Source organism: Scyliorhinus torazame, chromosome 9, assembly GCF_047496885.1.
Source record: "Scyliorhinus torazame isolate Kashiwa2021f chromosome 9, sScyTor2.1, whole genome shotgun sequence".
Lineage (NCBI taxonomy): Eukaryota > Metazoa > Chordata > Chondrichthyes > Carcharhiniformes > Scyliorhinidae > Scyliorhinus > Scyliorhinus torazame.
The window spans coordinates 77252531-77267195 of NC_092715.1; the positions used below are offsets into that span (position 1 = coordinate 77252531).

The 14665-nt window shown below is 51.3% G+C and overlaps 1 protein-coding gene across 3 annotated transcripts in view; it reads left to right on the plus strand.

Annotated features, from left to right (window-relative positions):
- Positions 1-14665, plus strand: part of rasgrf2b (Ras protein-specific guanine nucleotide-releasing factor 2b) — a 465843-nt gene that overhangs the window by 215040 nt on the left and 236138 nt on the right. The window lies entirely within an intron of this gene.

Below are 14665 nucleotides of genomic sequence, written 5' to 3' on the forward strand. Positions count from 1 at the left end.
GAAAGATTTCTGAGAAGGCTTCCCTCCCACATCCATTCCATCTTGACATCCACATAAGATGTTGGGTTTTTCAGTGATGCCCCTGCTCAGTTGTGTTCAATGTGTGAGATATTGTTGACATCTCAGTTTTGCAACTGGCCACTTGACTTGATAATCTTAAGGATACCACTGGGCACTCAGTCTGCTCAGCTCATGTGTAGGCTAGTTTAGAGAGAGTTAGAGGCCCATCACCTGGGTGCCACTTGACAATTGTCTTTCCAGACCCTATCAGATCATTGAAGCACTTTCTGCACTGCACTCATGTCCTCTTTGTGACGCCTTAGGTGCTAACCTCTGTGGCCACCTCCATATGTGGTCACTTAGTCACTTTTGGAGGACATTTGCTTCCAGACTGAGAGACGGGCTCATCGCACCTCTTGGACACTGCACCCATTAAAGCCTCAAGGGAGGCACCTTTAAAACATGGGACCACCAGGGACCCCATCCCAGGCTGCCGCTGGTCCCTGGAGTTCCCGGAAGTTCCATAACATCAGGCATGTCAAATCCATCAATGACTGCTGTTTGCCTTGTAAAGTTACTCTCTGTTATAACTCCCACCAAGACCACAGGGGGACCGTCAATTGAGCTCCCCTTGGGGTTTGTGGACTATGAGTTCCTGTATTGAGCCGGCGGAGGCTTGCCAGATAGAACTCGTTTGTGGGCCTTTAAATACCATAACCCAGACCCGAACTGGTGTTCCCAATGGTCCAGTGCTGGGATGCTTGTGTTGTTAGCCGTGACTGCATCTCCTTTTTCGTTCTGGAATAAATCTTTCGGTTTGCTCAGCCTGACCTGTTATCACATTGGTGATAGACCCCGATGTTTAGCATCATAAAAAGCCTAACCTACCCACTGTCCCCTGCCCTCAAAACATTCAAAGATCTCGTAGACCTAGTACAAAATCACTATGGCCCGAAGCCGTCCATCATCCTTCAATGCGGAGGGCCCCAGGCGAACCCGTCACAGAATTCCTTGGTGGTTGTGGAAATTGGCTAAATACTGCGAATCTGGCCTGGCCCTGACTGAGATGCTACATGATAGATTGGTGTGTGGAATTTACAATGTCACAACTCAACAGAAATTATTGTCAGAACCCAATGTATATATATTTTTTATATATAAATATTTTTATATATATATATTTTCTTTTTTTATACATTTAGAGTACCCAATTTTCTTTTCAATGAAGGGGCAATTTAGCATGGCCAATAAACCTACCCTGCACATCTTTAGGTTGTGGGGTGAGTCCCACGCAGGCACGGGGAGAATGTGCAAACTCCACATGGACAGTGACCCAGGATTGGCATCGAACTCGGGACCTCAGCATTGGGAGGCAGCAGTGCTAGCCACTGCGCCACCGAGCCGCCCCCTTTAAATATTTTTTTATTCAACTTTTTTGATAACCACATAATAATAAACAGTAAAATAAATAAAAGCAATAGTGCTCACCCCACAAATACCATCCTCCCCCTCCCTGACAGCTGACGTTGACCAGGTCTTTAAAGTGCAAAATAATAGGCCGGGATTCTCCAATCCTGCGGCCAAGTTATGACGCCGGCGTGAAAAGCGGTGTGAGCCACTCCAGCGTCAACGGGCCTCACCTGGCAGCTATCCACCCCTTCCAAGGGGGCTAGTACGGCGCCGGAGTAGTCTCTGCAGCTCCGCCACCCAAAAGCCGGCGCGCCACGGCCGGCGCGAGTCTGCGCATGCGTGCCACGGCCGTGCGTGTTCACGCATGCGCGTGTGGTTCCCGTCTCCGTAACCGGCCCCCGGGCAATCTGGCGGAGCCCTACAGGGACCCGGCGCGAGGAACATGGGCCCCCACGGAACCAGCCCGGGAAAATCTTCCTTGTGAAATTACGAACCTGAAAATACTTAAAGGTTTCTGACTGCGAGAACCCAAATTTCTCTGACAACTCCTCCAGGCCTGCAAATTGTACCTCTAAAACCAAATTCCTCACTTCTCCCACCCCTTTATCCTCCCACCATCTCAATTTGGCATGTAACCTCGCCGGCTCAATGTTTCATACAAATGGAGACTGCCCCGATTTAAAGTCTGGCTGAAATTGCCTCCATATCCTCAATGTGGAGCCCATACAGGTCACCAACACTTGAAATAGTGCAACACTATTTTATTGAATCATTAACTGTTTAACATACTCTGACTGTGGGTTAACACGATACTAGCTTTAACTAAAGACCTTTGCCTTGTCCTAACCAGTCGATGCACTCAGCACATGGTGAATATCTGTGTTACAGACTGTGAGCTCTGTCCTCCTAGCTAGCTGCAACTCGAATGAGCGGGAACTCTGATGCCCCCTATCTTTCTAGTGCGTGTGCTCTCACTGGTGATTGGCTGCGGTGTTGTGCGTGTGGATTGGTCCCACTGTGTGTCCATCAGTGTGTGTCTGCACCATGATATACTGGTGTATATTATGACACCTCCTAGGGTCTGTGTAGCATCACTACATGTCAGCAGGTCAGTGTCAAAGGCAGGGGGCTGAGGATAACCAGCTGGGCACTGGTGCACCTCAATCTATGCCATTGTCTTTTTTTTTAGTTTATTTTATTCGTTCATGGGATTGGGCATCCCTGAGGGCATTTAAGAGTCAATCACATTGCTGTGGGTCTGGAGTCAAATGTAGGCCAGACCAGGTAAGGACGACAGATTTCCTTCCGTAAAGGGCATTAGCGAATCAGACTTGGGTGGGCCGGGACGCGGTACGGTACTCGGCGGGGGCGGTGCTAGGCACATGGATGTGTGGTGGGAGGGGTGAGGGGCAGGCGGGTGGATGGGGGAAGTGCCAGGGGAGGGGCCAGCAAACTCACCGGTATGGCCTGGTGCAGGTCACTAATATTCTTTTTTTTTGGTAAACATTTTATTGAGGTATTTTTGGTTTTACAACAACAAAATAAACAATGTACATGAATCTATAAACATGGTGCAAAAGCCGTCTCCCTCCCTCACAGGTCCCACCTTTATTAACCCCCTACTCTAAGCTAATCTAACCGCCCCCCCCTTTCTGCTGACGATTAATTTTCAGCATGAAGTCGACGAACGGTTGCCACCTCCGGGCGAACCCTAACATTGGCCCTCTCAAGGCGAACTTGATTTTCTCCAGACAGAGAAAGCTCGCCATGTCAGATAGCCAGGTGTCGTGGAAATAATAATAAAGACAAATTCCTCGAGGTTCGATTTAAGGAAATTTATTTACACAAATATATTTGCGGAGAGAGAGTGTTCCAGCTGCAAAAGCCAGTGCAGTGCACTCTGAGATTCGATTGAAGGAAGCATATTTTTTATAGTCTGAAATAACAGTTTGAAGTAAACAGCCATGCTTATATTAAATAGACCTTGGAAAGTACGTAAGTTGAAATATGTAGGATGTATGTTCTTGCCCTTGGCTAAAAACAACTCGAGTACACATTTTGTTATCTTTCGGAGGACAATGTGTTATCATAATAAATCCAAGACCAAAATATTAAGCAGTATTTGTTTATGTTACCTGACCTACTTATTTTCGTTAAAAAGCAGTGTTAACTATAGTCAAGCATTTCCCAGCATGCTTCTAAATTGGCAACTCATTAATTTCCCTTCCACAATTCCCTCCTTGTTGATCTTTTGATCAACACCTTTTAGTAAATTATCGTGTAGAGTGGGTGATGCACTATCAATTATGACGAGATGAGAGTAGAGAGTAATCAAGGCTTTATTACGCAGAGATGTGTTGCCTCCTACAGCTGCTACCGAAATGGCTGCAGCTCGGTGAGCACACACATTTATACTCTGCCTACTGGGCGGAGCCAGCAGGCAGGGATCTACCCCTGTACCTGTAGTGCAGGAGCCTTACCGTATTACATCTCATATGCGTACTATATACAGTCGTGACTACCACATTCACCCCCTGTTAAAAAAGAGTCCAGCGGGGTGCTGAAAAACTATTTACATGGTATGTAGCATTTTTATAAACTATTTACATGTAAGTGAGCATTTTTAAAGTGTACAGTTCAGGAAAAGTTCACAAATTCAGCCGGTTGGGTGCCTTGATCCTCCGTTGTGAGCGCCGCAGTCCCGATAGCGATGCAGGTGACTCCGGGGGCATGTAGTCCTCATCTTCATCCCCGGGTGAAACCAACGGGAAGACAGATCGTCCTGGAGCGGGGGCTGTGGTGAGGTGCGCTGGGGGAAGGATTAGGTGGTGCCGGGGCAGATGGGGGGGTGGGGTGGGGACCCAGCTGGTGCCAGGTCCCTGAGGGAGACTGTGTCCTGGCAGCCGTTGGGGTACCCACGTAGGCTTTGCAGGTTTGCCTGGAGTAGCTGTACCCTCTCGACCAACGGGTCCGCTTTGAGGAGCCGCACGTGTTTGTGGAGGAGAATGGGTCCTGGAGCTGCCAGCCACGTTGGGAGTGAAACCCCAGAGGTGGACTTCCTGGGGAAGTCAACGAGACGTTCATGGGGGATTGCATTAGTAGCAGTGCAAAGTAGCGATCGGATGGAGTGGAGGGCGTCGGGGAGACCTCCTGCCAGTGGGAGGCCGGGAGATATTTAGACCGTAGGACCAACAGGATGGCCTCCCAGACCGTCCCGTTCTCCCTCTCCACCTGCCCGTTTCCCTGGGGATTGGAACTGGTCGTCTTGCTCGAGGCAATGCCCTTGCTGAGCAGAAATTGACGCAGCTCATCACTCATAAAGGAGGATCCCCGGTCGCTGTGGACGTAAGCGGGGAAACCGAACAGAGTGAAGATGCTATTGAGGGCCTTGATGACTGTGGCAGACGTCATATCGGGGCATGGAATGGCGAAGGGGAATCTGGAGTATTCGTCGACCACGCTAAGGAAGTACGTGTTTCGGGCGGAGGAGGGGTGGGGCCGTTTGAAGTCCATGCTGAGGCGTTCAAAGGGACGGGAGGCCTTCACCAGGTGCGCTCAGTCTGGCCGGTAGAAGTGCGGTTTGCAATCCGCGCAGACCTGGCAATCTCTGGTGACGATCCTGACCTCCTCAATGGAGTAGGGCAGGTTGCGGGCCTTTATGAAGTGAAAGAACCGGGTGACCCCTCGGTGACAGAGACTATTGTGTAGGACCTGGAGTCGGTCCACTTGTGCGCTGGCACATGTACCTCGGGATAGGGCATCGGGGGGCTCGTTGAGCTTCCCCGGGCTATACAAAATCTCGTAATTGTAAGTGGAGAGCTCGATCCTCCACCTCAAGATTTTATCATTTTTGATCTTGCCCCGCTGTGTGTTATTGTACATGAAAGCAACCGACCGTTGGTCAGTGAGGAGAGTGAATCTCCTGCCGGCCAGGTAATGCCTCCAATGTCGCACAGCTTCAACGATGCCTCCTTTTCGACGGAAGAGTGCCGAATTCCGGAGGCGTGGAGGGTGCGGGAAAAGAATGCCACGGGTCTGCCTGCCTGGTTGAGGGTGGCGGCCAGAGCGACGTCTGATGCATCGCTCTCAACTTGAAAGGGGAGGGTCTCGTCGACCGCGTGCACCGCGGCCTTGCCGATGTCGGCATTGATATGGCCGAAGGCCTGGTGAGCCTCGGCCATCAGGGGGAAAACTGTGGAGTCAATGAGTGGGCGGGCCTTGTCTGCATAGTTAGGGACCCACTGGGCATAGTATGAGAAGAACCCAGGCATCGTTTGAGGGCCTTGGGGCAGTGGGGGAGGGGGAGTTCCATGAGGGGGTGCATGCGATCGGGGTCGGGCCCTAGAACTCCATTTTGCACCACATAGCCAAGGATGGCTAATCGGTTCGTGCTGAACACGCACTTCTCCTTGTTATATGTTAGGTTCTGGAGTTTGGCGGTGTGGAGAAATTTGGAAGGTTAGCATCGTGGTCCTGCTGGTCATGGCCGCAGATGGTGACGTTATCCAGGTATGGGAAGGTGTCCCGCAGTCCGTACCGGTCAACCATTCGGTCCATCTCCCGTTGGAAGACCGAGACCCCATTAGTGACGCCAAAGGGAACCCTAAGGAAGTGGTAAAGGCGGCCGTCTGCTTTGAACGGCGTATATTGGCAGTCCGCCCTGTGGATGGGGAGCTGGTGGTAGGCAGATTTCAGATCCACTGTGGAGAAGACCCGATACTGTGAAATCTGATTGACCATATCAGATATGCGTGGGAGGGGGTACGCGTCGAGCTGCGTGCACCGATTGATGGTCTGACTGTCGTCAATGACCATCCTCTGTTTCTCCCCAGTCTTTACAACTACCACTTGGGCTCTCCAGGGGCTGTTGCTGGCCTCGATGATGCCTTCCCGCAGTAGTCGCTGGACCTCCGACCTGATGAAGGTCCTGTCCTGGGCACTGTACCGTCTGCCCCTGGTGGCGACAGGTTTGCAATCTGGGGTGAGGTTGGCAAATAGTGAAGGTGTGTCGACCTTAAGGGTCGTGAGGCCGCATACAGTAAGGGATGGTAGGGGCCCGCCGAATTTCAGAGTTAGACTTTGGAGGTTGCACTGGAAGTCCAGGTCGAGTAGCAAGGCAGCACAGAGGTTGGGGAGGACGTAGAGCCGGATGTTGCTGAACTCTGCGCCTTGGATGGCGAGGGTGGCGGTGCAGTACCCCCGGATCACCACGGAGTGGGATCTGGAGGCCAGGGAGATTGTTTGGGTAATGGGGTGTACCGCGAGGGAACAGCGCCTTACCATATCGGGGTGGATGAAGCTCTCCGTGCTCCCGGAGTCGAGAAGGCAAGGTGTCTTGTGGCCATCGACTTTCACCGTCGTTGTTGCGGTTGCGAGGTTGTGTGGCCGGGACTGATCGAGCGTGATGGAGGCGAGCTGCGGCTGGTGTTGGTGGGCCCCGGGCTGGTCTGCGGCAGTTGCGGGCGATGAGTGGCCCGATGAGGTGCCCGACAAGCAGGGGTCCTAAGGCGCCGTCCAAAATGTGGCGGGCGCCGTTAAAGATGGCCATGGGCCGGACCTCCGGTGGCGTGGGCGAGCAAGGCGGCCGCAATAACAAGAGCTCCCGCCGGAGCCGTGATTCGCGGCGATTTCGGGGAAATCCCCGAGTCCTCACGCACTCCCCGACTATCGTCGGCCTTTGGGGCCGCCATGAGCAGCCAGCGGTGCCGGTTTAAAAACTGGCGAAGAACCCCGCGCGGGTGTCGGGCGGCGGGGGCTGAGGCGCCGGGCCCGGCAGGTCAGAGCAGCAGGGGCGGAGCTATGAGGAAGCTGAGGCGGCAGGCCCGAGGCCAGGGCACCATGTAGGGAGGGTGCTCCATGTCGGATGGCTCCCACCTAGGACGAAGGAAGAAGGTTGAAGCCTGGTCCCAGGTGAATGTAGAGGAGAAAGAAAGAAGATTTAAGGAAGGTTGGTGAAAGTTTTTTTTTCAAAAAAGAATGTCAGATTGATGAAGGGCAGGAGGGTGAAGGGGGAGAGAGGAGAAAGGAAAGAAGATAAAAAACAATAAGCCGCTAAAGGATGCGAAAAGCAGCGTCGAAGGAAGGAGGAAACGCGGGTTCGCCGCCGGAGGAGAAGACGAGCAAAAACAAAAGTCCAGGGCTGGACGGTGGAGTTGGCAAAAAGACGAGCGGCGTTTGGGCGAGTGAAGGTGGCTTTGTACAAGAAGGGGGTGCGATTTGGTGTGGTGTACCCGGCGAAGTTGAGAGTAACATGTAACGCCAAAGACTTTTATTTTGAGACAGCGGAGGCGGCTGAGGCGTTCGTGAGGGCAGAAGGCTTGGGACAGACGTGAAGAGCAGAACTGGAAGAGAGACTGTGGACTTTGTTTGAGCGGCTGGAAAATGTGCAAATGTTACAACTTTCTTTTTACTGATTTGTATTGAAATTGACTTCTCTTTGCATAGTTACAGAGTTCAAGTTAATGGCGTTCTGTGTTGCGACGGTTAAATGTTATGTTAGTGAATTGTAGGGGTTGGATTGTCGGGTATGCAGAGATGGGGACCTGGCGAAGCTGGAAAAGAGGAAGGAACTACGGGCGAGCTTCGACCGACTGTCCACCAGAAAGGCGGTGCGCCAACTGAGATGAGCAAGGGGTGCAGTTTATGAACATGGGGATAATATGTTAGCAGGTCAGCTCTGGAGGGAGGCAGCGGCAAGGGAAATTCTTTAGGTGAAGGCTAGGGCAGGGAAGTTGGTGGTGGCCCCAGTGCTGATTAATAAAGTTTTTGAGGAGTTTTATGAGAGGTTGTACAAGTCAGAGCCACTCGGGGGAGACTGTGAGATGCAGGAATTTCTAGATGGGTTGGAGTACCCGAGGCTAGGGGAGGGGGACAGGGCTACATTAGAAGGAGCAATAGTGGAGCAGGAGATAAAGGATGCGATTGGGAGGATGCAGTCGGGGAAGGTGGCAGGGCCGGATGGGTTTCCGGTGGAATATTATAAACAATTCAAGGATAGGTTGGCACCCCTGATGGTGGGGATGTTTGAGGAGGCGATAGGGAAGGGGGTGTTGCCACATACCTTGGGGCAGGCATCGATTTCCCTGTTACTAAAAAAAGATAAGGATCTGACGGAGTGTGGGTCATATCGGCCCATATCACTTCTGAATGTGGACGTAAAAGTGTTGGTGGGGGTACTGGCGGGTAGGCTGGAGGAGTGCCTCCCGAAGGTAATAGGGGAGGATCAGACGGGGTTCGTGAAAGGGAGGCAGCTGTTATCGAACACTAGGAGGGTTTCGAGCGTTGTTGTGGCGCCGGCGGAGGGGAGGGAAACGGAGGTGGTTGTGGCATTGGACGCCGAGAGGGCGTTTGATCGGGTGGAGTGGGGGTACCTGGTGGCGGTGCTGGAGCGGTTTGGGATTGGACCAAGGTTTGTAAACTAGGTAAAGCTATTATATAAGGAACCGAAGGCGAGTGTTCGCACAAATAATATCAGTTCGAGATACTTTTCTCTCCACCGTGGGACGGGACAGGGATGTCCTGTGTCCCCTCTGCTGTTTGCACTTGCGATTGAGCCGTTGGCCATCGCATTGAGAGGTTCGGGAGCATGGAAAGGAATAGTGCGCAGGGGTGGGGGTGGGGGGGTGGATAGAGCATAGGGTGTCCTTATATGCCGACGACTTGCTGCTGTATGTGTCGGAGCCGAATGCGTCGATAGGAGGAATATTGGAGCTACTGCGGGTATTTGGGTCTTTCTCGGGGTACAAGTTGAACCTGGACAAGAGTGAGTACTTTGTGGTGTCTCGGCCGGGGGAGGGGGCAGGGGTGGGGGGGGCTGCCATTCCGTAGAGCAGGGTCTCATTTTAGGTATCTGGGGGTGCAGGTTGCCCGGGAGTGGGGGAGGCTTCGCAGGTACAACATCACTAGTTTGGTGGGGAGAGTGAAAGCCGATCTGGCAAGGTGGGATGGCCTTCCTCTGTCACTGGCGGGTCGGGTACAGGCGGTTAAAATGAATGTGTTGCTGCGATTCCTGTTTATTTTTCAATGCCTACCGATTTTCCTGCCAAAGTCTTTTTTCAGGGAGATTGAGGGAAGGATTACCTCATTCACATGGGGAGGGAAGGTGGCCAGAGTGAGAAAGGTACTGCTACAGAGGGGAAGGCAGGCAGGGGGTTTGGGTCTCCCGAACCTGTTGTACTACTACTGGGCGGCGAATGTGGAGAAGGTGCGGAGCTGGGTCAGAGAGGTTGATTCTCAGTGGGTCAGAATGGAGGAGAGTTTGTGCAGGGGGTCGGGGCTGAAGGCACTTGCAACAGCGCAGCTCCCGATAGCTCCGGGGAAATATTTAGGGAGTCCGGTAATAATAGCTTCATTGAAAATCTGGAGGCAATTTCGCCAACACTTCGGGTTGGGTTTAGGGTCAAGGGAAATGCCGATTCGGGGGAACCACAGATTTGAGCCAGGGAGGTGGGATGGAAGTTTTCGGAAATGGGAAGAGAAGGGGATTAAGACGCTAAAAGATTTGTTTCTTCGGGGTCGGTTTGCAGGATTGCGGGAGCTGGAAGCGAAGTATGGGCTAGAGCAGGGAGAAGTGTTTAGGTACATGCAGGTTCGGGATTTTGCCAGGAAGGAGATACAGAGCTTCCAAGAGGAACCGGCCTCCACATTGCTGGAGGAGGTGTTGACGACAAGGGGACTGGAGAAGGGGGCAGTGTCAGTGGTGTACGGAGCTATTTTGGAAGAGGATAAGGCACCACTGGAAGGGATCAAAGCAAAGTGGGAGGAAGAGCTGGGAGAGGTTATAGAGGAGGGGGTCTGGTGTGAGGTGCTTCGGAGAGTGAATGCCTCCACCTCATGTGCGAGGTTGGGGCTGATACAGCTGAAGGTGGTATATAGAGCGCACCTCACGAGGGCGAGGATGAGACGATTTTTTGAAGGAGTAGAGGATGTGTGTGAACGTTGCGGGGGTGGGGGGGGGGGGGCGTGAATCACGTTCATATGTTTTGGTCCTGTCCAAAGCTAGGGGAGTACTGGAAGGAGGTGTTTAGGGTAATTTCCAAGGTGGTGCGTGTGAAACTGGACCCGGGTCCCCAGGAGGCCATATTCGGGGTGTCGGACCAGCCAGGGTTGGGAACGGGAGTGGAGGCAGATATCATAGCCTTCGCCTCGTTGATTGCCCGAAGGCGGATACTGCTGGGATGGAGAGCAGCCTCTCCACCCAGTGCCCTGGCGTGGCGGGGGGACCTGTTGGAATACTTGACCCTTGAGAAGGTTAAGTTCGAACTGAGGGGAAGCTCGGAGGGGTTCTACAAGTCATGGGCACTATTTATTATGCATTTTCAAGAACTGGATAACATCGAACATTAGTTGGGGGGGGTGAGTGGGGGTGGGGGGGGGGGTGGGGGGGGGTGAGGGGGGCTGTGTAGATTAAGGGTGACTATGGGTAATCCCTGATTCCTTTTTGTCATTTGTTTATGTAAACATGTGGGCTGATGTTTGGGGGTTGGTGGGTAGATGGGATCATTGTTATTATGTGGACTGACATATCTTGCTGATTATTGTTTATTGTCGATGGGTGTAAATGTGGGAAAAAATGTGAAAAAGGAGAATAAAAATATTTTTTGAAATATTTACGAGGTCTGATGAAGGGAAGATGGCGGCGCCCACGGGCCGCACGTGGGTTACGGGGGCGAAAATGGCGGAGCCCACGGGTCGCACGTGGGGGGTACAGGAACAATGGGGCTGGTTACAGCGGCGATCGACCGGGCCTGGCACACCGCAGAGAAATGTCCTTTCTTCCCGCAGGCCTTGCAGAGTGCGCTCCGCGCCGGGCAGCGCTGACGGGGGTGCATTGTCTGCCCGCAGAAATAGCACTTGGGCCCCCCGGGGTTGGCTGGCTGCCGCGCGGCGCAGGCTTGTGGTTGGCTGGGGGCGGTCGCTGGTGGGGGTCCACGATGTCCAGGATGGGGTTGCCGTGCGGTCAGGGGCATGTGCGTGTACATTACGGGAGGCTACCATTAGCGATATCGCGAGTTTCTTGATCACCACGAGGTCGAGCGTACCCCCTTGTAAGAGGCGCTGGCGGATGTACGCCGACCCTCTGCCCGGGTCCCTGATTAGGAGTTCGGAATGTTCAACGGCCGAAACTGCCTGGCAATCGCAGTTCCTCGCCAGGGCGTGCAGGGCACGCCAGAAATCTTCCAACGACTCACCGGGGAGTTGTTGCAGCGTGGACAGGAGGTGCCTGGCGTAGAGTTTGTTGATCGGCCGTGTGTAGTTCTCTTTCAGAAGCGCCATGGCCTCAGTGTAGTTGGGCGCGTCCCGGATAAGAGGAAAAATATCGGAGCTCAACCGTGTGTACATGATCTGTAGTTTCTGTGCCTCTGAGGGTGGTTCTGTCGCTGATCCGATGTAGGCTTCAAAGCAAGCTAGCCAGTGGTCGAAGGCCGATGTGCCATTGTCTGCTTGAGGGTGCAGCTGCAGGCAATCTGGCTTGATGCGAAGGTCCATCGCTGTAAAATCTCTGCGTAATAAATTGATGCACTATCAATTACGACGAGATGAGATTAGAGAGTAATCGAGGCTTTATTAAGCAGAGATGTGTTGCCTCCTACAGCTGCTGCCGAAATGGCTGCAGCTCGGTGAGCACACACATTTATACTCCGCCTACTGGGTGGAGCCAGCAAGCAGGGATCTACCCCCGTACCTGTAGTACAGGAGCCTTACCGTATCACATCTCATATGTGTACTCTATACAAACAGTGGTGACTACCACAGTGGGTTATAATGTAAGGGGAACAGACGTATGACAGTTCCCTGCCTGTTATGAGCCTGGTAGCAAGGAGGCAAGGTGGCTAGGGCTGTTCCCATGTTCGTACAATAAAAATATCTTGCGCAACATTAAAACAGTAACCATACGACAAACAAGATTACAATGGCGATTATAATCCAGAACACAATCCTCTGTCCTGACGATCCTAACCACCCAAAGCCAAAGTCCCATCCCTCATTTTCATGTAATCTTGTCACCTCTCTACGAATGTGATCCACCAGATAATCAATTTTCTCTGAGTTATCAGGGAAGTATGTGCATCAGTGAAGTGCCTCCGTTTTCAGCTAACAAGAAATCACGAGCCATTCTATTCTGCAGGGCAACCGCTCTTATAGCGACCATCTCAGTTTCTATCTGGTTAACAGCTTCTGCAGTGTCATTAGCTACCTGCTCAAGGATGCCTCGTAGTTCGCGTAGTTCGTATGTATTAGTGGCGATTCCTAATGGTGGTATCATTATTCCCAGCATTTGTGCCCATGTCACAACACTTTGTGTCGTCCTGTGATGGGGATGGTCCTGCAGTTGCTGGACGTGATGTACATAAGGGACTACATATCCCAAATAGCAGGAGCCTTCCCAATTTTCTGATAACCACGGGTATGCCTTATGTCCACAGATAAAATACGTGCCATTATATGCCATCAGGTTTCCTCTACTATCAGTCATCATTAGTCTAATCGATCCCCTTCCCAGGAGCCTCCACTAGTTTGATTTTCAACTCCTGACCAATCGAAGATGAATAGTCCTTTAGCTGTAAGGTGGAACATAGGGGGTTGCCAATTCAAGGCCTGATCACACTGACTCGTGCCTACTGAGTGGGTCCCATATGTTTCATGATTCTTAAAGCATATACTTCCTTTAGGGACTCCAGTATAATTGGGAAGGATCAACCAGGGCGGTTGACGTGTTACATTAAACCTAGGCCCCCACCATTCCTCAAACCTATTCATATCGTATCCAGCTAATCTCCAATCTAACATATTCTGTGTATCTTCTCCACGTCCTGCACTATTTTGTCTTAGAGCCATTCTGCTATCTCTTTACTGGTGAATGGGATAGGTCGCACGGGGATGCCCTCCCCTAAGCATCTGGGAGTTTGTGTACAAACCCAACAACTGAATTTATTTAACCTCTCTGTGTAAGAGTGAGACATGTATATCAAAGTGTTAGTGTTCCGTTTACCCTCAACATGATGTTGGATTAATGTGATAATACATAAGAACAGTAGCTCCGTCATTCTCTTCAGGTCAGCGTTTCGCTAATACTCTCAAAGTTCCGTATGATGTAGTTTACACGAGTTGCGTGGATCCCATCTGGCTTTTCTTTTACTTTAACGGCTGTTCGGGTTGTTAGCAGCACTTGGTAGGGTCCATTCCACCTGGGAGAAAAATAACCTTTGTTTAATGCTTTCACATATACTTGATCTCCAGCTTTAAAGGGTGCGTATTTCCCTCTTTTGGATGCATCTGAACCTCTCACACCTTTTCATGTTTAAAAAAAAAAAAATTTCAGCGGTTTCACACATGTCCTGGGCATATTTTAGCGATGCCTCATCTGCCCATATTAAGGCTACTGCTGCTGGAGTCTTTGGGGGTTTTGTTCCAGTTGTCATGGGACGTCCCATTAATATCTCATACGGGTTTAAACCCGTATTACGATTTCTCTGATTTTGCAGGGCATACATTACTATGGGTATGGCATCTGCCATAGCAGCCCATTTTCTTGACACACTTTTGCAACTGCATTTTTAATTATTCCACCCGCCCTTTCCACCATTCCTGAGGATTGCGGCTGATATGGTATTTGCAATTTCCAATCAAATCCCATGGCTTCTGTTAGGGCTTTGGTCAATTTGCTAGTGGAATTTCCCTTAGTGTTGGGAGGGGTTACTGGGTAATGGGGATAGGGTGGAGGTATGGGCTTGGGTAGGGTGCTCTTTCCAAGAGCCGGTGCAGACTTGATGTCCTCCTTCTGCACTGTAAATTCTATGATAAATGAGTTCCCCTGTCACTGTTAATACCCATTGGTATCCCAATCCCAGGATATTCGTCCTTCAACACTTCGGTTGTCTGATTTTCCACTGGCGTATCAACCACAGTAGGCATCACTCCCACCTGCGATCCAGCTACATCATTACCCAAGATAAACTGTATCCCTGGACAAGATAATTTCTCTATTACTCCTACTACCACTTCACCACACTTCACTGGACCTTCCAACCTTACCTTACATAATGGAACACTACTCCTCTCACCCTGAATTCCACATATTACCACCTTTTCTGGCAACATTCTTCCCAAACTACATAACTCCTCATCTTTTACCATCAAAGATTGACTAGCTCCCGTATCTCTTAAAATTGTGACTTCTTTACCTGATCCTCTTGATACACATGAGTAAACATTACCCACACAAGTAAATTCTTTAAAGAGATCTGGCACCTTC